This window comes from Triticum dicoccoides, chromosome 4B, assembly GCF_002162155.2.
Source record: "Triticum dicoccoides isolate Atlit2015 ecotype Zavitan chromosome 4B, WEW_v2.0, whole genome shotgun sequence".
In the NCBI taxonomy this organism is placed as follows: domain Eukaryota; kingdom Viridiplantae; phylum Streptophyta; class Magnoliopsida; order Poales; family Poaceae; genus Triticum; species Triticum dicoccoides.
In genome coordinates this window covers 614,880,943-614,905,545 of record NC_041387.1, presented here as the reverse complement: position 1 = coordinate 614,905,545, position 24,603 = coordinate 614,880,943, and the positions used below count along the sequence as shown (strand labels likewise).

The window sequence follows — 24,603 nt, the reverse complement described above, 5'->3', positions numbered from 1 at the left end:
CGATCCATCCCCTCCCCGCAAACACCACCGCCCCAACCCAAACCATCTCCCTCCCACCTCGATCCGCTGTCACACCCACCGTCGATGACCCATATCGAGCAGGCGAGGCGGTGCTTCCAGACTGGCGACAACGGTAGTGGGCTTGCGCCCCAGATCACAAGGACGTCCCGTTCCTCCCGATCTCATCATACTCCTCTCGATCCCGTCCCCTTCCTCCCCGCAGCGGAGCCTCGGTTTTGACCCATCTCATTGCTGTGTGCAGAAGTCTGGGAGGCACGGGGCCGGGGACGTGTGCCAGATCTGCGCCGACGGCGATGTGGTTCCACTCCAAGCCGGCCACGCTCGGGTTTCGGGATATGGGGCCCGCGCGGGCCGGGGCGCACGCCCAGTTCGCGGCCGACGAGGGTTGGAACTACGAGGATAAGAGGAAGCCCGCGGGGGGCGTGGCTGGAGCCGCAACGGCGCCGGCGCCAAGGAGGAGGGACTGGAGATCGTGAAGCTCGGGATCTCGTCGGAGATCGTCGACAAGCTCTCCACCAAGGTCATCACCAAGCTGTTCCCCATCCAAGTAAGGGGAGCAGGCAGGCACGCATCCTTCCCCCCCTCTCTTTGATTGGAACGCGATTACTGCTCTCTTTATCTTTCGTGGATTGTTTGCTCTGTGGGTTTCAGAAGCCCAGTTCGTTTTTGTTTCGTCACATCCAAGTGGAAGTGTAGTTATTATTATCAGCCAAAGACAAAGTTAAATGGTTATCAAGATTATCTGTTCCTACTAGTAGCTAGTTTCAATCAATCACTACTACGCAATCAAGCACTAGATGGCGCACAGTTGCACACTGGTGCGAGACACCAGGAACGCAAACCTATCACATCCTAGCGATGCACGCCCATGTCTTTCTTTTTGAACCACAGCCAGCCACAGGTATATTCACTTCAGCTTTCTTTCCGTGACATCGGTCAGTCAGGGGTCAGGACGCCTCTGGACTAATCTATGCCCAACCGACACATGCACCCCAACAACCTTTGCTTCCTGTGCTGTGTGTGTAACCGCACTAGAGTATACTCTCTTTTTAGCAAGCAAAGCTTTAATTAGCTTCGTGCCAATTGCTAATGCCCTAAGCTAGATGTGCTTTTGTTTCATGCACGATAAAATGGCCGTTGCTAACTTGTCTTTGGCGTCTTGTATGGAGCAGTAGCTGACAGCGACTGACTGTGTGGAGCAACAGTTTGTCTTGCTTCTGTCCTGCTATGGATGAATGCTTCTTGAATGCATCTTGTCTTTGCTTCATTTTGTAGTACAGTAGAATGGATGCATATGCTCTGTATGTGTTCATCTCTTCAAATTTGTGCAACAGCAGTTTGGAGCTTCCATTCTGCTATGGTGCCTTTGCTTAATTTGTACTACTATTAGAATGTGGACATTGCTTTGGTCCCAAATATTCTGTTGCTTGCTTCGGATAAGTTGACATGTTGTGCATATAATCTGTGTGAAGTTGTGAACAACAACAGATACAGAGCTGGCCTCTTTGATTTTCATGGAGAGCCTGCTGCAGCTTTTCTGTTGCCATTGACTGAAATTGTCGGCCTCCCAATTCTTATGCAACCTGTTATTGCTCCCGGCAAACTGAATTGCTGGCCTCCCCTTGCTTGCTTCATCTCTCGCAGTACTGTTAGATGCTCTACTTCTTAGTAGTGGGTGGGGGTATTGTTGCTTGTCTCTGTCTGGATCCGGCATGTGCCAGCCTCATGATGCCAACATGTTTGTTGTAAAAACCTTATCAATGCTGAATCGTTCAAACATTAATATGCTTGCTAGACTAACCAATCTTATGGCTCAACTAATTGATGGCAGCCAAATTCCGATAGTCTTGCCTTCATCTCCGAGGCAGGCAGGCGCATCGGACGATGCACTAGCCTCTCCGCCGCCTTTCCTTTTATTTAGAACGACACTTCATCCCATCTGGCTGTTACGACAATGTTAGGCCAACATGCTCATGTTTCAGTTTACCCACTCCTAGCTAGCAAAGCAGATGCCTTGTTTCCTTCCTCTTTGATTTGTTCGAGTACTATCTGCACGTTAGTTTTTTCGTTGAGTAGTTGGTATTTTCTGCTCATCTATGTTTGACATATATTTGTTCTATTTGAAGGTGCAGATTGTATAAGATGGGAAATGGACAACTCCAACCATTCCAAACCAGTTCAAGGGGCCATGGAAACAAAAGGTACACCATGAACTATCTCATGGCAATATGACTAGGTAGTCTTTTTGCTTAGACAAGCAACGATGTGTATTACAAGTTCTGAGCTGAGATTTCTGTGTATTCAGAATATCAAGAACCTGAACAACAAGGGCAAAGTGGAAGGCACCTCTGGTTGACAACCCAGGTAACCTGAGCTTATGCACTGCTATACTTTCCTTCGAACTTATTCTTTGAAAACTCAAAGCTTATGCAGTTTTGCTACAAGTACTATAATTTGCATTGAAGATATTGTATTCTGTTGCTGTATCATTGTTTAATAAAACCACAGCATGATGCTCACATGAGATATACACATGTTTCTGTGCTGTTTGATTCAAGCTTACTCTCGTTATAATGTATTCTGTTGCTGTTTTGCTACAAGCTGTGTGTTGATTTGATAACAGGAGTTGCCTTGTCCTGGTCCTATACTGCATTTTGACTCTTATGTTTCTGTGTGCGTGTTTTTAATTGATGTTGTTTCAACTTTGAACTGCTTCTACATATGGCCTATACTGCAATTGAGATTTAAATTTGTGGTTGTTCCTCTTTTACAGATGCTCAAGTGTGAAGTGTGAAGCAAGAGTGAAGCCGTGAAGTGTGAAGCCGTCAAGTTCTACTTAGTAAAGAGTAGCATATATGTGTTGTAAAGATTGTAATAGATTTATTTAGTGGTATATTTGATGAAATTTATGTGTTCTTTTTGATTATGTATGTGATCTGAAAACTTGTGAAATGGAAACTTGACCAATGGGTCCACTTATGAAAATAATCTGTCAAATTTGTACATTTCTGACATGTGGGACCAATTTGAGAGATGATCATGACAAGCGGGACCCATTTGACTAGTGGGACCAGCTTGAATATATAATGGCTGAAAATAGAAAAGCAATAAATAATAAAAGGCCACGGACCAACAATAAAAAAGGCTACAACGTTGGGCTTGGCCCATGAAGCCGGCCAGAATTAACAAGGAAAAAAATAAATAAAAGGCTGAATTAATGGGCTTGGCCCATGTAAAACACCTAATCGGACCGGGCTGAATCTTGTGCCACATCAACTTGCCACGCTGGATGCCTACGTGGCCTGGGGAGGTTGCTAGTGACCAAAACGCCACAATAGGAATATTTTGGTCGTAAACGTCCACGACCTTCTCACAGAGAAGGTCGCTATAGTCAGTTTACGACCCTCAGCTTTTGACCTTCTGTTTTTTGTCAAAAAAAGGTTACAAATGAAAAACAATGACCTTTCGGTGACCAATAGTCAAGGTCACAAGTTGACATATTTCTTGTAGTGTCAGGTGGAGGAATAATTATTTTGCGCTTAATAAGGAGGCACTTCCTTGCGGCCGCCGTGGACCCAGCTGTCAGCCTCTCCACATACAGTACTCTTCCGATGCAAGTCGGTCGTTGACCACGTTGACCACGCCGCGCCGAGAGCACCAGGGCGGTGGACGACGGCGACGCCTAGGAAGGGGACGACGCGGAGTTAGGGAAGACGCAGCAGTGGAAGCCCGCGAGAAGAGGAGTACGAGGGTTCACTGGTTTGGCTGCGGTATGAGGCTGCCGTTGCCGCAGAATAATAGCGGGTGTGGGTGAGTGGAGGGATGACCTGGCCAGCGGTGGGAGTAGTATGGGGGTGGTGAGGCCTCCGCGGTAGCACAGCCAGCCACGGGAGGCAGGAGTAGGCGGCACGACCGGCGCTGCTTTGGGCGGCTGGATCAAGAAGACCAGAGGTTGAAGAAGCACTACGGCCGTTGGATGGACCTCGTATGGTCACTGAAGCTAGAATCGTTTATATTGACTAAGTTGACAAAGCCCTTTGTACGCTCCAACTTAGTACGCCCACTGGTCAGCCTCCGAGATGGTGTGCCCCAGATGTCAGGGGCAGGAATCATTTTTTGGGCGGCCGAAGCTAAGAATATCCGAGATTGAAGAAGAAGCACGACATCCGTTGGATAGACATCCAACGGCCACTGCTGCTAGAACCGTGTGTTGACTATAATAAGTTGACAAAGCCTTGCATATGCGTCAACTTATTTTTTTTAGGGGACGCGTCACTTAGTAGGCCCACAAGTGTGTGGCAGAGAACTTATAGCCCATTTGCGTTTTGTAAGAATGTACAACCCATTTTTGAATTCTATTGGAATTTACAACAGCCCATTTACAGTTTGTTAAAAGTACAGCCCATTTTCTAGCTAGGACAACGATTAATAATTTGAACCAACCGTTGAAGACAGAATTCAATAAAATTTCCCACATTTTGATGGGATCTGAAATATTTTTATCCTGAAATTTCTATTCAGATTAAATATAAATTTGTATTATGTAAAAATCCAACGAAACATTGCGCGTGCAACAATGAAAATTTAAGATTTTCAAAATCCATAAATAATATTTTATAAACTAATTTTGTGTTTGGTGCATTTTCAAAATCCATAAATAATATTTTATAAACTAATTTCGTGTTTGGTGCATTTTGATGAGAACCATGTGCTTTTTTAATTACATCCCATTTATTATTTTTAAAGCCCATTTTCCTATTAAGCCTAATGCATCCCTCCTAGGAAAGATTTGCAGCACAGCGGGGCGGAGAATAACAAGTTGACCTTGCCTGGGTATTCCTCAAAAAGACGTATAGCTGGGCTAGCCATTTTCATCTTGAAAAAAGTAGTATCTGGGCTGGATATCTGGACTGAGCTAGATGGACCACAGCCTGCCCAGTTAATACCCTGCTCTCCTCTGAACAACAACGAAATCATCGCCAAGAAAAACTCTGCAGTGCTCACGCCTCAAAAACACAAATACTGCTCGAGCTGCTTGGTCCCAGCTGTCGGCCTCACCTTGTGCAATTCTCTCGTTTCTATTGACTACATAGGTTGACAATGGTGTGGGACCATGATGTCAGGAAACCAGAAGAAAGCAAAAAAAATATAGTTATACATAATAAGGAGGCAGTTGCGTACGTACGGCTATTGCCCTAGTGGGTCCCTAGTGTCATCCAGTCAAAAAAAAGTCATCTCCTGAATCCTCATGTTCGTTGACCATGTTAAAATGCTCGGCGCCACGGCAAGCGCAACAACTCGAAGGACAACGGAGAGGGCCTCGCGGGCCCTACGGAGGTCTAATACAGCGCCCGCTGCTCATTCAGGAAGCCAGGATCATCGGACACCTATGAGCACCTTCGAGAAACTAAGACGGCACGAAACGGTAAGGCCGCGCTCGGGAGCTCTGGTTTATTTCAAACCTGTATTAACATACAAGTGTAATTTACTCGTCATCGGAAGGCCCGAGGTCTGTAAGTAAAACCGGCGGGTTACGCGTGTAATTTGAGAGACCAGTGTATATTTTACGAGCATTGCTATATGGACGACATTACCAGATGATACATGCACGACGTGCATATCATGCCATCCATGGGCAAGGCTGAAACAACAGCTAACGGCTGGATTAGCAATCGTCCGAGTGTCATTCAGCGTTTTTATCGTGTGTGAAGTACTTCTGATATTTTACTAGTCGAAATCGACCAACCAAGTGCCTTCGCCCGAGACCATCTGCTTTAATTTACAAGCGTCAGTTTTACAAGCGGTTTTGGTTGGAAAACGATGATCCAATCACGACCTAATATCATGAGTTGGTCAGAAGATCATATGGTTTCACGTCTAACCTACCCGACATGTCGTATAGGCTATGAATGAAACATCAGACGATGAACTTCTTACGCACGGAAACAACAGAAGAGGATGATCTTCTTAACAAGCAAATCACTGGTATTAGACCGACATGCAAAACAATACGAAGAATTATTCTCAAGAGGCACGGTGAACAGCTCGTGATGCCGCATGCCACAACATTCCAAGCTCAACTTTGCAACCAAACACAAGGCCTGGCATTACATACACAATATTCAGAACAAACTCTTAACACAGGAATATCTCAGCAGAGTAACTATTTACTTCTAAACTGAACATAGGAGTAGGAAAAAACACTCGACGCTGCTCACAGCAAGGGCGTCCCACTCAAACATTTCAAATGCATGTCTTCTGGCTAACATCAATGAGCAAATTTTGACAAGGTTTTCCAATTCCAATATATTAAACAAACGTCTTCTTGCTAACATCAATGAGCAAATTTTGACAAGGTTTCCCAATTCCAATATATTAAACTAACGTCTTCTTGCTAACATCAATGATTAAACTTTGACAAGCTTTTCCCATTCAAAATATGTAATGCCTATGATCGTGTCCTGTTTTAGCTTCTTGTACTTGTTTGGGCACTTTTTGCCCAGGGCACTCCACGTGTTGTCAAATTGCCAATGGTCTGTGCCAACTAGTCATGTCACTGGTGTCTAATAATACTCTGTAAAGCTTCTCGTTCATTCCTTCTATAATGTACCACATCCAATGACTGCATCTTTCTGCAAAGTGGAATGACCAACTGGACCCAGTAATGCAGCAGTTTGCCTTGGACACATTGGCTCCTTTTGTGCAGTTCAACTAAAATCGAAGTCAGAATAAAACTGAGCTTTAATTTTGATATCCCTGTAAGCAACAATAGGTATAAGGGAAACAATTACTGAGAAATAACGGTTAATGACTTGTCTTAATGGGAAACAAAGCAGGAGAGGAGCAATTCTCCATCAGTGTGATTCATTCATATTGACTGAGACATTATCTTAACAATGCCTTGGTTCAACATGTATAAAGAACGCAACGCAAAAAAGTACCATTCCTAAAACAATGCAACTGATTCATTTTTAAAGAGACATTATCTTGACAATACCTTGGTTAAACCTGTAGAAAGAACTACAAAGCAGGATAGTACCATTCCTAACAAGTGTTGCAGTTTTGAACTAAGATTCAGTAGTTAATTAATTCTGAGAGTGGCATTGCTTAATTTTACCAACGGCATTAGATTAACGAAAAGCATAAACAGTTCCAGGGGAGAGTGGGTGCAACAACAATATGTGCTTCCATCTACTTATAAAGGGGGTGATGCAGAGTTTGTTGTAACAAAGCAACAAGCATCATGTCTGGGTTGGTCCCATTTTTGTTCACTACTTAATGGGAAAAGACAGCAATACAATAGCTTTAATTCAACATTTATTTAAAACAGTACCAATACAAGTAGCACAACATCTCAAAGCACACTGCACAATCATGTGGATGAAGGCCTGTTGACCTTTCATGAGAACACCAGGATAAAATATGAATATGCTAACACGAAGAGGAAATCCAAACTCATTTTGTGCAGTTGCACTGAAATCAAGCAAAGTGTTTCGCGTAGCGAAGCAAAATGTCGCAATAGCAACAAGTTGAATAGATATCATGTGGTAGAGACCAAGATTTGAAACAACTTGACAGGAACAATGGAAACAAATCTCGATCTCCTTTTGTGCAGTTCCACCAAAATTAAGCAAAGTCACCGGTGTGACACTCAAGTTGAACTGCACAAAAAACTCTTAAAACATAAGTGTTTCGAGTAGCGAAGTAAAATGTCGCAATAGCAACAAGTTGAATCGATACCCCTGTTTTAACAGAGGCAAAAAAGGAAACAATTACTTGCCGATAAAGGAGGATGAAACAAACGGTGACAGAAAGAAGCATCTAACTTATCTTGGATGGAAAACAAAGTAGGATAGTAGCATTTCTAAAACGGTAGCATTGATTCATATTAACAGAGACACTCTCTTGAAACAACATTCGTTAAAAAATGTAATTTACTTTTAACAGTGGCATTGCTTCAATTTTCCGGCGGCATTCTTAGGGCATGTTTGGTTCCAATAAGTCACCTGACTTATAAGTCAGGTGACTTAAAAACAGTGACTTATAAGTTACGCCTGTTTGGTTGTCACCTGACTTATAAGTCATCTGACACACCTTCCCACACCAATCAACATCATGTAGCTGGTGGGACACACGTAAAAGGGGTGACTTATAAGTTTTAAGTTGGGGTGGAGCAACTTATGACTTATAAGTTGGGGTGACTTATAAGTCGGGTCTGTTTGGCAAAATAAGCCACTTTTTTCACTTTTCGACTTATAAGTTGGTGAATTATTTGGAACCAAACATGCCCTTAGATTAAAAACAACAAAATAGTTGTATGGGACATGCTAGCACCATGTGCGTCCACACGTATAAATGGGTGATGTAGAGTATGTAGCCAAGCAACATATCTGTGTTGGTCCCATATTTATTCTCTTTGAACTTTTTTCCTATTTGAGGGCAGCAAATCTAGTCCTGCACAAACTACCCGAACCCCCCAGTTTCTTTCCCTTTTCAACAAAGAGATCGGTTCCTTACAGATGTGTGTACTGGGTTACCCCCCTTTTCCCTTTTCGACCAACAAAGCGGCTGGATAGCCAGTCTATACTACTTTTCCTCCCTCCTTTCCTCATTGAACCACGTCCTAGATTAATGCTCCACCCCACCACACCTTTCTTTCCTCTTTGAACCAAGACCTAGATTCGACTACAGATCGAAAAAGATCCACATGCAGCTAGAGCAACGACGGTTTCAAAGAAACTTATACCTTAGGGTCGTCAGGATGTGGCAAGGCATGCGGCGGGAGGCCGGATCTGCCCACACTACGTACGGCAGCGAGGAAGAAGGGGTCGGTGGCCCTCCCGCACAGGCGCTCAGTGAAAGAGAATAGCACAGCCGGTAGTGGATTGCCTCCCTCGCCAAAGGCGATAGAGTTAACGCTGCACCTCCTCTCCTCCCCGGTGCGACGGGATACGGACGCCTCCTTCACCAGCTGTGAGGGGGGAGAGAGACAAGAGGCCAACACAATCTTGTTTAGATCTGGTGAAGAGAGGGTGAGAGATTGTGAATATAGCAAACCCTAGCAAATGAACGCCGAGCCTCCAGTGTGTAACATATATGTATTGCGGCGAGCGTGTGGAGAGTGCAAACCCTAGTGAACAAGCGCTGAGGCTCCCGCTTATATATATACTAATGTAGTATGGACTGAGCTCCGGTGCCTTCACTCCATCTGCTTTTGGCTGTATGACAGGTGAGCCAGCCGCATTTTGGGCCCACCTATCATAAACCCAAAGGCAGGTGCACTAAGTCAATGAAGCTGTGTCCATATAGTACTCTCGTGTGTATACGACTAATATATAGTGGAGTGGTTTTCTTATTCTCTCCATAACAATCGTTTTAAATTGTGTAAGTACGAAACGAAACTCTTTATTTAATGTACAGAGGGAGTACTACTTCCGATGAACTAACGATCCACGCCCACGCGTCCTGGTCGCACTTCCCGTCCTTCACGTGTGGTACACTACCCTCCCTTAAGTGAACAACCACACATGCGCCAAATTATCGGAAACGTGTGAGAGTGTGTACAAATAAAGAATTTTAATTTCAATTATCGGAAAGGTTTGACAGTATTACAAAGTTTGACTTCAGTCAAATCTAATATGCGGAGTAAATAAAAATTGAGGGCTACTACGTCCATCCGGGTTTTTAGTCCACACCATTTTTTAAATGAAATTAATAGATGGACAAATAAAATTACAGGGGAGCTGGAGACAAAGTTGTGAGAAGGCTTAGAAATCAATACAAAACTTATGCTCTTAGTACCAACGTTGATCCTTCTTCGAGGAAACATTTGGTTCATAGCCAATTGTGTGATAAAATTGCACCAACGTGAAAGACGACTGCGTCTCCAACGCAACCAAGGTGAACTGACGAAGGATATCATCTTTGTGCGTAACAAGCAAAGAGCACAGATGGAAGACAACTTGTTTTTCATTGAAAATCGATCAGCTTCACCAGCCGACGCAACCATGCGGCGCGACCATGAGCATCGATAGTTTGTGGTCTATTTTTTTTGTCCTAGTTTTTTTGTTTCTTGTTGCTACATTATATACTTGTAGGAGCTTAGATGTGATATCCTTAAATAACATCTAGATGTGAATTGGACAAACTGATTTTCTAACGTACCAAGAAAGAAAACTCGATCAAAAACACGCCCCCGTTTCCAGGTCGCGAGAGTCGCCGCACACACACACATAGACATAGACATGCATATCCGTGTTTACGTAAAATTCCATTTCCATCTCCATCTCCAATCATATTTGTCCAACTGGCACATTATTCATGTTGTTAATTATATACGCAGCAATATTAACGTACATCATCTCTTGTTTGCGCACGTCCGGACCGCTGCCACGGCCGGTCCTGACCAACCCGAACCCTCTTCATCACTCGCGCGTGCTTCCCGCCCGAAACGGTCAGTGCCGCATTCATGCCCGGCAGAGCGGACGCGATCTCTCACTGGTGCCGGCATTGAAGCGGCGCACCGACCAAGAGAGCATCGCCCGCGCCACTTCCGGGTGCACGCAGCTGCTCCGCGTTCCGAGGTCGCAATTGCCAGCTACAACATGCATGTAAAAAGTTTTTGGGAGTCCGTGCTACAGCTAGTTGTCCTCCCCCAACTCTTCAATCTCTTCCAGTAGTGGTAGTAGTACTCCATGGCGCGATCCATTGACAAGCAGGCGGGAAAGTTATCGTATATACTCGGTTTGCGGTGAGTGGCATGCCGAGCGACCGTGTGGGGTCGAGCCATGGAGGAGGGTGAGACACGAACACGACAGACGTGATTTACTGTGTGATTTGAATGCTCCTTAGTGGAACCTACACGTACTCCCCCTACGTGTATGCAACAGTCACACGTACACATGGACGCAAAAACGCGCGCGACGCCCTAATGCATGCATGTCCGAGCACACGACGGAACACACATCGTCACGCTAAGTGCTCAACCTACACGTGCATGCACACACATACTCAGTCAGGGTGAGCTAGTGACCATATAAACACAGGAAAATATATATATTGAGCGCAATGAGCGTATTATGAAGTCCACTGACCGTATTTTTTACAAATATACAGTGATAGACAGTGTATTTATCTCGTTTTAAATTAATCCATATTAACCGGAGAGCAGGCAGTATGGACTAGCATTACTTGCGTGTGGTGGCTCGCAGGACAAGGAGAAACTTTTGACTAATGCAAGCTCTCCCTCGCTCAGGCGGTGGACGTGCAACAGTTAATTCCGTGTCAGATTGCCAGAAGCATACACTATACTACTAGTGCTACTATTGTTCGACTTCTCGAATAGGCGAACAACCAAGCGCAAAGTTTACTAATATAGTCTATGAAGGTACATACTATACTAGTACTAGGAACCGGATGGAGGAGGTCTGCACTCTTATTATAATTTTAAAATGTGATAAAGCAATCTTCAACACATTTGGTTATCTTCGAGGGTTCTCGCATGTGATAATGGAAGTTGATTGCATGGAACACTCGCCACAATTCTCGCTTAATTCTGGCTCATATACTGTTACAAATAGTAGCGCTCGGTAATATTTCCTCTTTTTTTGTTATTTAGCATGTAAATAGGTCAGCAAACCTTGCGGCACATCTTCGTGCGAACCGTTCTTGCTGCACTTTGAATGTGGCCTAGAGCTGGCTTGATGAAGCACCTCGCTTCCTACTTCTTTTTTTGCGGGGTACCTCGCTTCCTAGTGACCAGTGTCTTGGCTGATCGTCCTAAGAATGCTTATATATGAATAAAGCTCTCTCATTTACCTGCAAAAAGGATTGAGCCATATTAACCGGAAAGGAGGGAGTATGGACTAGCACTACTTTTTGGTGTGTCCCGTCAACTCGCAGAACAAGGAGAATCTTGCAGGACAAGGTGAAGCTCGCTTACGCTTTTTGACTAATGCAACCTACCCTCGGTGGACATGCATCAGTCCATTCGGTGTCAGATGGTCAGAGGCATACACTGTAGTACCCAACATGCGGAGTACCATCATTGTTCGACTCACGAAGAGGCGAAGAGCCAAGCGCAGTAGTACGAGTAGTACTACTAGTAGAACCGCATGGTGGAGGGTTTGTACTCTTATTTCTTTTTATCTCTAATAAAGTACACGTTTATTCCGGAGAAGGGCGGAAAACGGCAGCCCAACATCAACATGTAATGAATGATATCGATCAACCAACCATGCTCGAATATATCTTGGCCTCCATGCGAACCCGTCTGTGTGTTCTCGCTCCTCGTCTCTCTCAAGGAACGGCGGGTTGGCTCTTTTCGGTCAATTGAGATCGGTTTGCTCACACTCCTGTCCCACATGTCAGTGATATGCCAAGAGGAGGTGCGTTGACCGACTGGCCATACGCGTACTTGGTTTTGAACCTTCATACTACTCCTTCCTCCGTCACAGTTTACAGGGTGCGCTTCATTATGATGCATTTCTCTCAATGCATTTCCACCACCAAAGAGACTTTAGACACGTTTGGTTTAATGCTCAATTAATTAGGTTGTGGTAACCGAAAACAAGTCCACAATTTTCTCTCCATGTAACTACAGAATGGGGTAAGTGCATGCATGTGTGTACCCGGGGTGGAAGCACTCCATGCATGTGTGTACGCATTATTCCTCTACTAGTAATAGACGCTGTGTTATAACTACCAATGCTATTTTCAGGCCGATCGCTAGTCGCCTTGGTCCCACAGATCTTTTTTCTTTTTTCTGAAGCGCGCTGTATAAACAGTGACGGATGGAGTAGTATGAGCGGATTCAAAGAAGAGCGTATTGATGGTTGCTTCTTCAGAGCAACTTACAGTGGGAAAGGTGGGGCTTACGATTTGACTGCTCATTACTCACTATTAATGCGGCGCAACGACCGGGGTGAGTCTCCCATGCGGTTGTGCACTACCCCCTCAGTTCTTAAATATACTCCAGAGTATATTTGTCTTTCTAGAGATTTTAACGAGTGACTACTCAAATATTTGTCTTTTTAGAGATTTCAAATGGACTAGCACATACTGATGTATATAAATATTTTAGAGTGTAGATTCTCTCATTTTGCTCCATATGTAGTCACTTGTTGAAATCTCTAGAAAGACGAATAGAATATTTAGGAATGGAGGGAGTACACATACGAAGCAAAATGAGTGAATCTACACTCTAAAATATGCACGTTTGAAATTTGTAAAAAGACAAATATTTAGGAACGAAGGAGTATAATTTTGTGTATGGCACATGGACCCGGATGATGAAGAGGTTTCTGGCAATGCTATCAAGCTTCCATCATTTGTTTACATAATTGACGTACTATACAAATAATTTTCCAGCGAGATGATACGTCCATTTTGCGTCATGCTTTTATGACAATATTTATTGCATTATGGGCTGTTATTTCACGATACTTATGACTATTCTCTCTTATTTCACAAGGTTTACATGAAGAGGGAGAATGCCGGCAGCTGGAATTCTGAGCTGGAAAAGGAGCAAATATTGGAGGCCTATTCTACGTAACTCCAAAAGTCCTAAAACTCCATGGAATACCTTATAATAAATAAAGAAAAATCGTCACCAAAGATGAAGGCCAGGGGACCACACACTGGTCACGAGGGTGGGGGGCGCCCCCCTGGGCGCGCCCCCTACCTCGTGGGCCCCCTGGTGGCTCTCCGACGTCCATCTTCTACTATGTGAAGTCTTTCGATGAGAAAAAAATAAGAGAGAACCTTTTGGGACGAGACTCCGCCGCCACGAGGCGGAACCTTGGCGGAACCAATCTAGGGCTCTAGCGGAGCTGTTGTACCAGGGACACTTCCCTCTGGGAGGGGGAACTCATCACCATCGCCATCACCAACGCTCCTCTCATCGGGAGAGGGCAATCTCCATAAAAATCTTCACCAGCACCATCTCATCTCCAAACCCTAGTTCATCTCTTGTACCCAATTCTTGTCTCCAAGTCCGGGATTGGTGCTAGTAGGTTGCTAGTAGTGTTGATTACTCCTTGTAGTTGATGCTAGTTGGTTTACTTGGTGGAAGATCATATGTTCAGATCCTTTATGCATATTATTACCCCTCTGATTATGAACATGAATATGCTTTGTGAGTAATTACGTTTGTTCCTCAGGACACGGGAGAAGTCTTGCTATTAGTAGTCATGTGAATTTGGTATTCGTTTGATATTTTGATGAGATGTATGTTGTCTAGCCTCTAGTGGTGTTATGTGAACGTCGACTACATAACACTTCACCATTATTTGGGCCTAGAGGAAGGCATTGGGAAGTAATAAGTCGATGATGGGTTGCTAGAGTGACAGAAGCTTAAACCCTAGTTTATGTGTTGCTTCGTAAGGGACTGATTTGGATCCATATGTTTCATGCTATGGTTAGGTTTACCTTAATACTTTTGTTGTAGTTGCGGATGCTTGCAATAGAGGTTAATCATAAGTGGGATGCTTGTCCAAGTAAGGGCAGTACCCAAGCACCGGTCCACCCACATATCAAATTATCAAAGTACCGAAAGCGAATCATATGAGCTTGATGAAAACTAGCTTGACGATATTCCCATGTGTCCTCGGGAGCGCTTTTCCTATTATAAGAGTTTTTCCAGGCTTGTCCTTTGCTACAAAAAGGATTGGTCCACCTTGCTGCACCTTATTTACTTTTATTACTTGTTGCTCGTTACAATTTATCTTATCACAAAACTATCTGTTACCACTTATTTCAGTACTTGCAGAGAATACCTTGCTGAAAACCACTTATCATTTCCTTCTGCTCCTCGTTGGGTTCGACACTCTTACTTATCGAAAGGACTACGATAGATCCCCTATACTTGTGGTTCATCAAGACTCTTTTCTGGCGCCGTTGCCGGGGAGTGAAGCGCCTTTGGTAGGTGGAATTTGGTAAGGAAAAATTTATTTAGTGTGCTGAAATTTTCTGTCACTTATCACTATGGAAAGTAATTGTCTAAGGGGCTTGTTCGGGGTATCTTCACCCCATCCAGCAGAGCAAAGATTTGCTTCTCAACCTACTCAACCTACTGAACCTATTGAAAATGAAACTCCCTTTGAGATTCCTTCGGGTTTGATGGAAAAACTGCTAGCTAACACTTTTATAGGAGATGGAACAAAGCATCCCGATGAACATCTACGTTATGTGGATGATCTTTGTGGACTATTTAAGCTTGCAGGTATACCCGATGATGCTGTTAAGAAGAAGGCTTTCCCTTTATCTTTGAAGGGAGACGCATTGATATGGTACAGGCTATGTGATGATACGAGATCATGGAACTATAAAAGATTGAAATTGGAATTTCATCAAAAGTATTACCCTATGCATCTTGTTCATCGTGATCACAATTATATATATATATTTTTTGGCCTCGCGAAGGAGAAAGCATCGCTCAAGCTTGGGAGAGGCTTAAATCAATGTTATATTCATGCCCCAATCATGAGCTCGCAAGAGAAGTAATGATGCAAAGTTTTTATTCTCGACTTTCTGATAACAATCGCTCCATGCTTGATACTTCCTGTGCTGGCTCTTTCATGATGAAGAATATTGAATTCAGATGGAACTTACTGGATAGAATTAAATGCAACTCTGAAGATTGGGACCTCGACGAAAGTAAGGAGTCAGGTATGACACCCAAGTTTGATTGTGTTAAATCTTTTATGGATACCGATATTTTCCGTAAGTTTAGCACTAAGTATGGACTTGACTCTGAGATAGTAGCTTCTTTCTGTGAATCTTTTGCTACTTATGTTGATCTCCCCAAGGAGAAGTGGTTTAAATATCATCCTCCCATAGAAGTGAAAGTAGCTGCACCTATTAAAGTTGAAGAAAAAATTGTCACTTATAATGATCCTATCGTTCCCACTTCTTATGTTGAGAAACCACCTTTCCCTGTTAGAATGAAGGATCATGCTAAAGCTTCAACTGTTGTTCGTAAAAGCAATATTAGAACTTATACACCTCCTGAACAAGTCAAAGTAGAACCTAATATTGCTATTGTTAAAGATCTCTTATCTGATAATATCGATGGGCATGTTATTCAATTCCAGGGTGAGACTGCTAGAATTGCTAAACCTTGTGATAAAGATAAACATAGACCCGTGGTAGGCATGCCTGTTATTTTTGTTAAAATAGGAGATCATTGTTATCATGGCTTGTGTGATATGGGTGCTAGTGCTAGTGTTATACCCATTGACTTATACAAAGAAATTATGCATGATATTGCACCTGCTGAGTTAGAAGGTATTGATGTTACAATTAAACTTTCCAATAGAGATACTATTTCTCCAATGGGAATTGTTAGAGATGTTGAAGTCTTGTGTGGAAAAACCAAATATCCCGCGGATTTTCTTGTTCTTGGTTCTCCACAAGATAGCTTTTGCCCCATTATATTTGGTAGACCCTTCTTGAATACTGTTAATGCTAAGATAGACTGCAAAAAGAATGTTGTTACTATTGGCTTGGATGACATGGTTCATGAGTTTAATTTCTCTAAATTTAGTAAACAACATCGTGAGGAAGAGTTGCCTTGTAAGGATGAAATTATTGGTATTGCTTCCATTGCCGTACCTCCTACTTATCCTTTAGAACAGTATTTGCTAGATCATGAAAATGACATGTTCATGAATGAAAGAAGGGAAATAGATGAAGTATTCTTTAAACAGGAACCTATTTTGCAACACAATTTGCCTGTTGAAATCCTAGGGGATCCCCCTCCACCCAAGGGTGATCCCGCGTTTGAGCTTAAGCCGTTGCCTGATAATCTTAAATATGCTTATCTTGATGAAAAGAAAATATATCCTGTTATTATTAGTGCTAACCTTTCAGAGCATGAAGAAGAAAGATTATTGAAAACTCTGAAGAAGCACCGTGCTGCTATTGGATATACTCTGGATGATCTTAAGGGCATCAGTCCCACTCTATGCCAACATAAAATAAATTTGGAAGCTGATGCCAAACCAGTTTGTGATCCTCAAGGACGTTTGAATCCTAAAATGAAAGAAGTGGTAAGAAAAGAAATACTTAAGCTTCTGGAGGCAGGTATAATTTATCCTATTGCTGATAGTCAGTGGGTAAGTCCTGTCCATTGTGTCCCTAAGAAGGAAGGTATTATAGTTGTCCCTAATGATAAAGACGAATTGATTCCGCAAAGAATTATCACAGGTTATAGCATGGTAATCGATTCCCGTAAATTAAATAAAGCTACTAAGAAAGATCATTACCCCTTACCTTTTATTGATCAAATGCTAGAAAGGTTATGCAAACATACACATTATTGCTTTCTAGATGGTTATTCTGGTTTCTCTCAAATACTTGTGTCAGCTAGAGATCAATCAAAGACTACTTTTACATGCCCTTTTGGTACTTTTGCTTATAGACGTATGCCTTTTGGTTTATGTAATGCACCTGCTACCTTTCAAAGATGCATGATGGCTATATTCTCTGACTTTTGTGAAAAGATTTTTGAGGTTTTCATGGATGACTTTTCCGTCTATGGTTCCTCCTTTGATGATTGTTTAAGCAATCTTGATCGAGTTTTGCAGAGATGTGAAGAAACTAATCTTGTCTTGAATTGGAAAAAATGCCACTTTATGGTTAATGAAGGTATTGTCTTGGGGCACAAAGTCTCTGAAAGAGGTATTGAAGTTGATAAAGCCAAGGTTGATGCTATTGAAAAGATGCCATGTCCCAAGGACATCAAAGGTATAAGAAGTTTCCTTGGTCACGCCAGATTTTATAGGAGGTTCATTAAGGACTTCTCAAAAATCTCTCGGCCTCTAACTAATTTATTACAAAAAGATGTACCATTTGTTTTTTATGATGATTGTGTAGAAGCATTTGAAATACTTAAGAAAGCACTAGTCTCTGCACCTGTTGTTCAGCCACCTGATTGGAATTTACCCTTTGAAATTATGTGTGATGCTAGTGATTATGCTGTAGGTGCTGTTCTAGGGCAGAGAGTTGATAAGAAATTAAATGTTATCCATTATGCTAGTATGACTCTAGACAGTGCTCATAGAAATTATGCTACTGCCGAAAAGGAACTTTTAGCAGTTGTGTTTGCTTGTGATAAGTTTAGACCTTACATTGTTGATTCCAAAGTTACTATTCACACTGATCATGCTGCTATTAAATATCTTTTGGAAAAGAAGGATGCAAAACCTAGACATATTAGATGGGTTCTCCTGCTCCAAGAATTTGATTTACATATTGTTGATAGAAAGGGAGCCAAGAACCCCGTTGCAGATAACTTGTCTAGGTTAGAGAATGTTCTTGATGACCCACTACATATTGATGATAGCTTTCCTGATGAACAATTAAATTTCATAAGCACTTCTCGTAGCACTCCATGGTATGCTAATTATGCTAATTATATTGTCGCTAAATTTATACCACCTAGCTTCACGTACCAGCAAAAGAAAAAGTTTTTCTATGACTTGCGACATTACTTTTGGGATGACCCAACATCTTTATAAAGAAGGAGTAGATGGTGTCATTAGACGTTGTGTACCTGAGCATGAACAGGAACAGATCCTACGCAAGTGTCACTCCAAAGCTTATGGAGGACACCATGCTGGAGATAGGACTACACATAAGGTATTGCAATCTGGTTTTTATTGGCCTACTCTCTTCAAGGATGCCCGTAAGTTTGTTTTGTCTTGCGATGAATGTCGAAGAATTGGTAATATTAGTAGATGTCAAGAAATGCCTATGAATTATTCACTTGTCATTGAACCATTTGATGTTTGGGGCTTTGATTATATGGGACCTTTTCCTGCCTCTAATGGATATACTCATATTTTAGTTGCTGTTGATTACGTTACTAAGTGGGTGGAAGCAATTCCAACTAGTAGTGCTAATCATAACACTTCTATTAAAATGCTTAAGGAAGTTATTTTTCCGAGGTTTGGAGTCCCTAGATATTTAATGACTGATGGTGGTTCACACTTTATCCATGGTGCTTTCCGTAAGATGCTTGCTAAATATGACGTTAATCATAGAATTGCATCTCCTTATCACCCGCAGTCTAGTGGTCAAGTAGAGTTGAGCAATACGGAGCTCAAATTAATTTAGCAAAAGACTGTTAATAGGTCTAGAAAGAATTTGTCCAAGAAACTTGATGATGCATTATGGGCCTATAGAACTGCATATAAAAATCCTATGGGCATGTCTCCGTATAAAATGGTCTATGGAAAAGCTTGTCACTTACCTCTCGAACTAGAACATAAGGCATATTGGGCTATTAAAGAGCTCAACTATGATTTCAAACTTTCCGGTGATAAGAGGTTATTTGATATTAGCTCACTTGATGAATGGAGAGCCCAAGCTTATGAAAATGCCAAGTTGTTTAAAGAAAAGGTTAAAAGATGGCATGACAAAAGGATACAAAAGCGTGAGTTTAATGTAGGTGATTATGTATTGCTATAAAACTCTCGTTTAGGATTTTTTGCAGGAAAACTTCTATCTAAATGGGAAGGCCCCTACGTTATCGAGGAGGTCTATCGTTCCGGTGCCATAAAAATCAATAACTTCACAGGCACAAATCCGAAGGTGGTAAACGGTAAAAGGACCAAACACTATATCTCAGGTAACCCTATAAATGTTGAAACTAATATTATTGAAACCGTAACCCCGGAGGAATACATAAAGGACACTTTCCAGAATGTTCCAGACTCCGAAAAGGAATAGGTATGTGGTACGGTAAGTAAACCGAACCCAAAACAATTTTTTAAGGCAATATTTCTCCATTTTGGAATATTTAGAAAAATAGGAAAATAAGTTGCAGTCCGGGGAGGACATGAGGCCTCCACGAGGGTGGAGGGCGTGCCCCCCTACCTTGTGAGCACCTCGTGTGCCCTCCGGACTCCGTCTCCTTGCACGATACGTATTTTGGTCGGTAAAAAATCATTATATATACTCCCGAAGGTTTTGACTCTCGTATCACGAAAATATCCTCTATTTTTGTTTCTATCTATTTCCGTTGTAGATTTAGAGCACCATGACTTCTCCTTCTTCCATCAACGAAGACAAGGATGCTTGGCTATTGAATATAGAGTTGAAGAGAGAAGAACCAGAAGAAATCAACAAGGTTGAAAGGACCTAGAAGTCCATGGAGGTTCAAGCTCCGGTGGTGAACGAAGAATACATCCCTCAACCTTTACCTAACTGAGGGAGTCCTGGACTAGGGGGTGTCCGGATAGCCGAACCATCATCATCGGCCGGACTCCAAGACTATGAAGATACAAGATTGAAGACTTCGTCCCATGTCCGGATGGGATTTTCCTTGGCGTGGAAGGCAAGCTTGGCAATACGGATATGTAGATCTCCTACCATTGTAACCGACTCTGTGTAACCCTAGCCCTCTCCGGTGTCTATATAAACCGGATTGTTTTACTCCGTAGGACGAACAACGATCATACCATAGGCTAGCTTCTAGGGTTTAGCCTCCTTGATCTCGTGGTAGATCTACTCTTGTAACACACATCATCAATATTAATCAAGCAAGACGTAGGGTTTTACCTCCATCAAGAGGGCCCGAACCTGGGTAAAACATTGTGTCCCTTGTCTCCTGTTACCATCCGCCTAGACGCACAGTTCGGGACCCCCCACCCGAGATCCGCCGGTTTTGACACCGACATTGGTGCTTTCATTGAGAGTTCCTCTGTGTCGTCACCAATAGGCTCGATGGCTTCTTCGATCATCATCAACGACGGAGTCCAGGGTGAGACCTTCCTCCCCGAACAGATCTTCGTACTCGGCGGCTTTGCACTGCGGGCCAATTTGCTTGGCCATCTGGAGCAGATCGAAAGCTACGCCCCTGGCCGTCAGGTCAGGTTTGGAAGTTTGAACTTCACGGCTGACATCCGCGGGGACTTGATCTTCGATGGATCCGAGCCACAGCCAAGCGCGCCGCACTGTCACGATGGGCATGATTTAGCTCTGCAGCCGGATAGTACCCTGGAGGCCGCACTCGAGTCCGCTCCGATCTTCAATTCGGAGCCGGCTGCGCAGATCAAGGACGGATGGCTAGACACCACCTCGAGGGCTGCAACCTCCTCGGCGATAGAGCCGAACACTGACCTTGTCCCTCATGAAGCTCGTGACTCGGAGGTGCCGGACTCCGAACCTCCCGCGCCCCCTCCAATCGAATCCGGTTGGGCGCTGATCATGGAGTTCACCGCCGCGGACATCTTTCAGCACTCACCTTTCGGTGAGATCTTGAGTTCGCTAAAGTATCTCTCATTATCAGGAGAGCCCTGGCCGGACTGCGGTCAGGACGGTTGGGATGTGAACGACGAAGAAATTCAAAACCCACCCACCACCCACCTAGTAGCCACTGTCGATGATCTAACCGACATGCTAGACTACGACTCCGACGACATCGATGGTATGGACGACGATGCCGGAGACGACCAAAAACCAGCGCCTACCGGGCACTGGAAAGCCACCTCATCATACGACATATACATGGTGGATATCCCAAAGGATGGGAACGGCGAAGGAACAGCGGAGGATGACCCCTCCAAGAAACACCCCAAGCGCCGGCGTCACCGGCGCCGCTCTAAATCTCGCCACGGCAAGAATGAAGATTCCGGCATCGGAGATAATAACACCCCAGACAGTGCCAAAGACAACCCACTCCAGCAAGATTCAGCATAGGACGACGGAGACGCCAGCCCTCATGAGAGAGCGGCAGAAGAAGAGGTAGAGGATTATATGCCTCCCTCCGGAGATGAGGCAAGCCTCGACGACGACGAATTCGTCGTGCCTGAGGATCCCGTCGAACAAGAGCGTTTCAAACGTAGGCTTATGGCCACGGCAAACAGCCTCAAGAAAAAGCAGCAACAGCTTAGAGCTGATCAAGATCTGCTAGCCAACAGATGGACTGAAGTCCTCACGGCCGAAGAGCATGAGCTCGAACGCCCCTCCAAAAGCTACCCTAAACGCAAGCTGCTCCCCCGATTAGAGGAGGAGGCATATGAACCTGCATCACCAGCAGACAATACGGCTGACCGACCACCCCGTGGTCGCGACAGAGAGGCCTCTAGGCCCTTCACTAGAACCGTACCCCGGCATCGCTCTAAAAGCACAAGGCCACAGGGGAACGCTCCAGACTTGCGAGATATATTGGAGGATAAGGCAAGACAATTAAGATCGATCTATGCATCGCGTGGGCGCCCCATGATACGTGACGACAACCGTCGCGCCGGACACAGTAAGTCCGGCCGGGCCGAACAAAATAGACAAAGCTCTTTTGAGCTCCGTCGTGATATCGCCCAGTACAGAGGTGCCGCACACCCACTATGCTTCACAGATGAAGTAATGGATCATCAAATCCCCGAAGGGTTTAAACCCGTGAATATTGAATCTTACGATGGCACAACAGACCCCGCGGTTTGGATCAAAGACTATCTCCTTCACATCCACATAGCCCGTGGTGATGATCTTCATGCCATCAAATATCTCCCACGCAAGCTTAAAGGACCATCCCGACATTGGCTTAACAGCTTGCCAGCAGAGTCAATCGGGAGTTGGGAAGACCTGGAAGCCGCATTCCTCGATAACTTCCAAGGCACGTATGTGCGACCACCAGACGCTGATGACCTAAGCCACATAATTCAGTAGCCAGACGAATCGGCCAGACAATTCTGGACACGGTTCTTAACCAAGAAAAACCAAATCATCGATTGTCCGGATGCGGAGGTGTCGGTGTACTAGAATAGGGGTATCCTAGTACCCCGAACTTGTGCACGGGCAGTTGCAGCGCCCCGCGGCAAGGGCTTGCCGGGTGACTGCCAAGATCCTCCTTGGCTCCTTTGGAGCCATTCAAGAACAAGGTATTTAAGCTCAAGAGACAAGGCCCCGGCAAGAGGAGCTTGCCGGGAAGGCCAACCAAGGCACCTCAAGGCTCGGCGAGCGACAAGCTTTCGGGCCCGTCAAGACAACGGCCGCGGCAAGGCGCTTGCCGCGGCAAGCGGCCACTCTGCGACCACGCTCCAGCGCATCCACCAATGTGTCACCCTGGGGGCCTCTCCAGGCACGCGTGGCGGAAGGCTGTGCAGCCAGCGGTAAGCGGTGGCATGCGACGCTGACAAGATCGCCATCGTGGCGAACGGTGGCGCCTCTAACGGTCCTTTTCTGCACTGTTTAGGCGACACAGACGGGCATTTAATGCCCTTGTCCCCTGCCGTCAGGGTTAGGTAGAGTACACTGTACAAGCAACTGTACCAACTACCTCTCTTTTTACATTTGTACCCTTCTCTACGTTGCCACCTGTCGGTGACCCCTTTAACGTATAAAAGGAGGCCCATGCGCAACGTAGTGGGGGTTCGACTCTTTCATAAGCCAGAAAAACACTTAGCTCGCTCAAGAGCAAGAACATAATAGAATCAGACAAGCAGCAGTAGGAGTGTTATCTCTCCGGAGAGCTCCGAAGCTGGGTAAACTTCTCGTGTGCTCCGCCTCGATCTGCTCTTCGTGCGATCTCCGCCCCCAGCCGAACCGAAAGGGGCTCCGGTCCCATAGGTGTTCGTGGATCAGTTCCCCCGACATCTTTGGCACGCCAGGTAGGGGGCGTCGAGATCGCGTGAACCTGATCCGGCGTTCACACGAGCTAGATCATCGTTTTCTTCATCAACATGCCACCGAAGAAGAAGACTTCGGAGGCAGCTGATCCATCCGCGTCGATCTCACCACCACCGGAGCAAACGGGTGGTGGGGTTGACGCTGGTAGAAGAACGAACGTCGCCGAAGATGCTCACGGTGCTGCCAGGTCCAAGGACAAGGCCGCACAAACCTTGGTGTCTTCGAATCCGCCGCGTCCCTCTCAGGAGACGCAGGACCGACAGCGTCATTGTATTCGCAGTACCATACGCTTGTTGGACCAAGATCAAGCTGGTGGGTCTCGGGACGCTCAAGACCAGCATGCACACCAACATGCTGGCACGAGTGAAGTACGATCGCCCGGACGGGGTGCTGCTCCTTCTACCATAGTTAGAAGTCCGAGCATATCCCGCTCCTCGCACCGTTCGCCACTACCGCCCACCACTCCAGCAGAAGCTTTAGCGCGAGCTCAGCTGCTCCTGGATTATCCTCCTGCGGAAGACAAGCTAGACCAATGGAGGGCCACCATTCAGAGTCTCATCGGCTTTGCCAACAGCGACACTCCACGGGAGCCGAGCGCGCCGCTGCCGCGGCAGGGTTACCAGGCGCGAGCCGACGGCGACAAAACTGGTGATGGTGCAACCACCGTGCACTCTCCACCCCGAAGGCCAAGATCGCCGACTCGCCGGATCCACCTCGACAGCGACTCCACCGCATCGTCGGATCCACGAGCTTGTCGCGATCAACGCCAAGTTCTTCACGAACGACAACAAGAAGACGCTCGTACTCGCATCGAGCGCCGAAGAGAAGCGCGACGTCAATCCGACAAGCGCGCTGGGCCCTCTGTTGACATGCACGCGCCCGGAGAACCAGGCGACTTGCCGTACGCGGTAGGTTACCCCGCGTTCACTCGTGAGCTGTGGCAGGTCTAGTGGC

The 24,603-nt window shown here is 44.9% G+C and overlaps 1 long non-coding RNA gene across 1 annotated transcript; it reads left to right on the top strand.

Annotated features, from left to right (window-relative positions):
• The first annotated feature begins 2,145 nt into the window (after positions 1-2,145).
• On the top strand, positions 2,146-2,998 carry LOC119294031. The gene is made up of 3 exons (XR_005143307.1): positions 2,146-2,257; positions 2,327-2,385; positions 2,795-2,998. It is a non-coding gene; the product is annotated as an uncharacterized LOC119294031 (long non-coding RNA).
• The last annotated feature ends 21,605 nt before the right edge of the window (positions 2,999-24,603 follow it).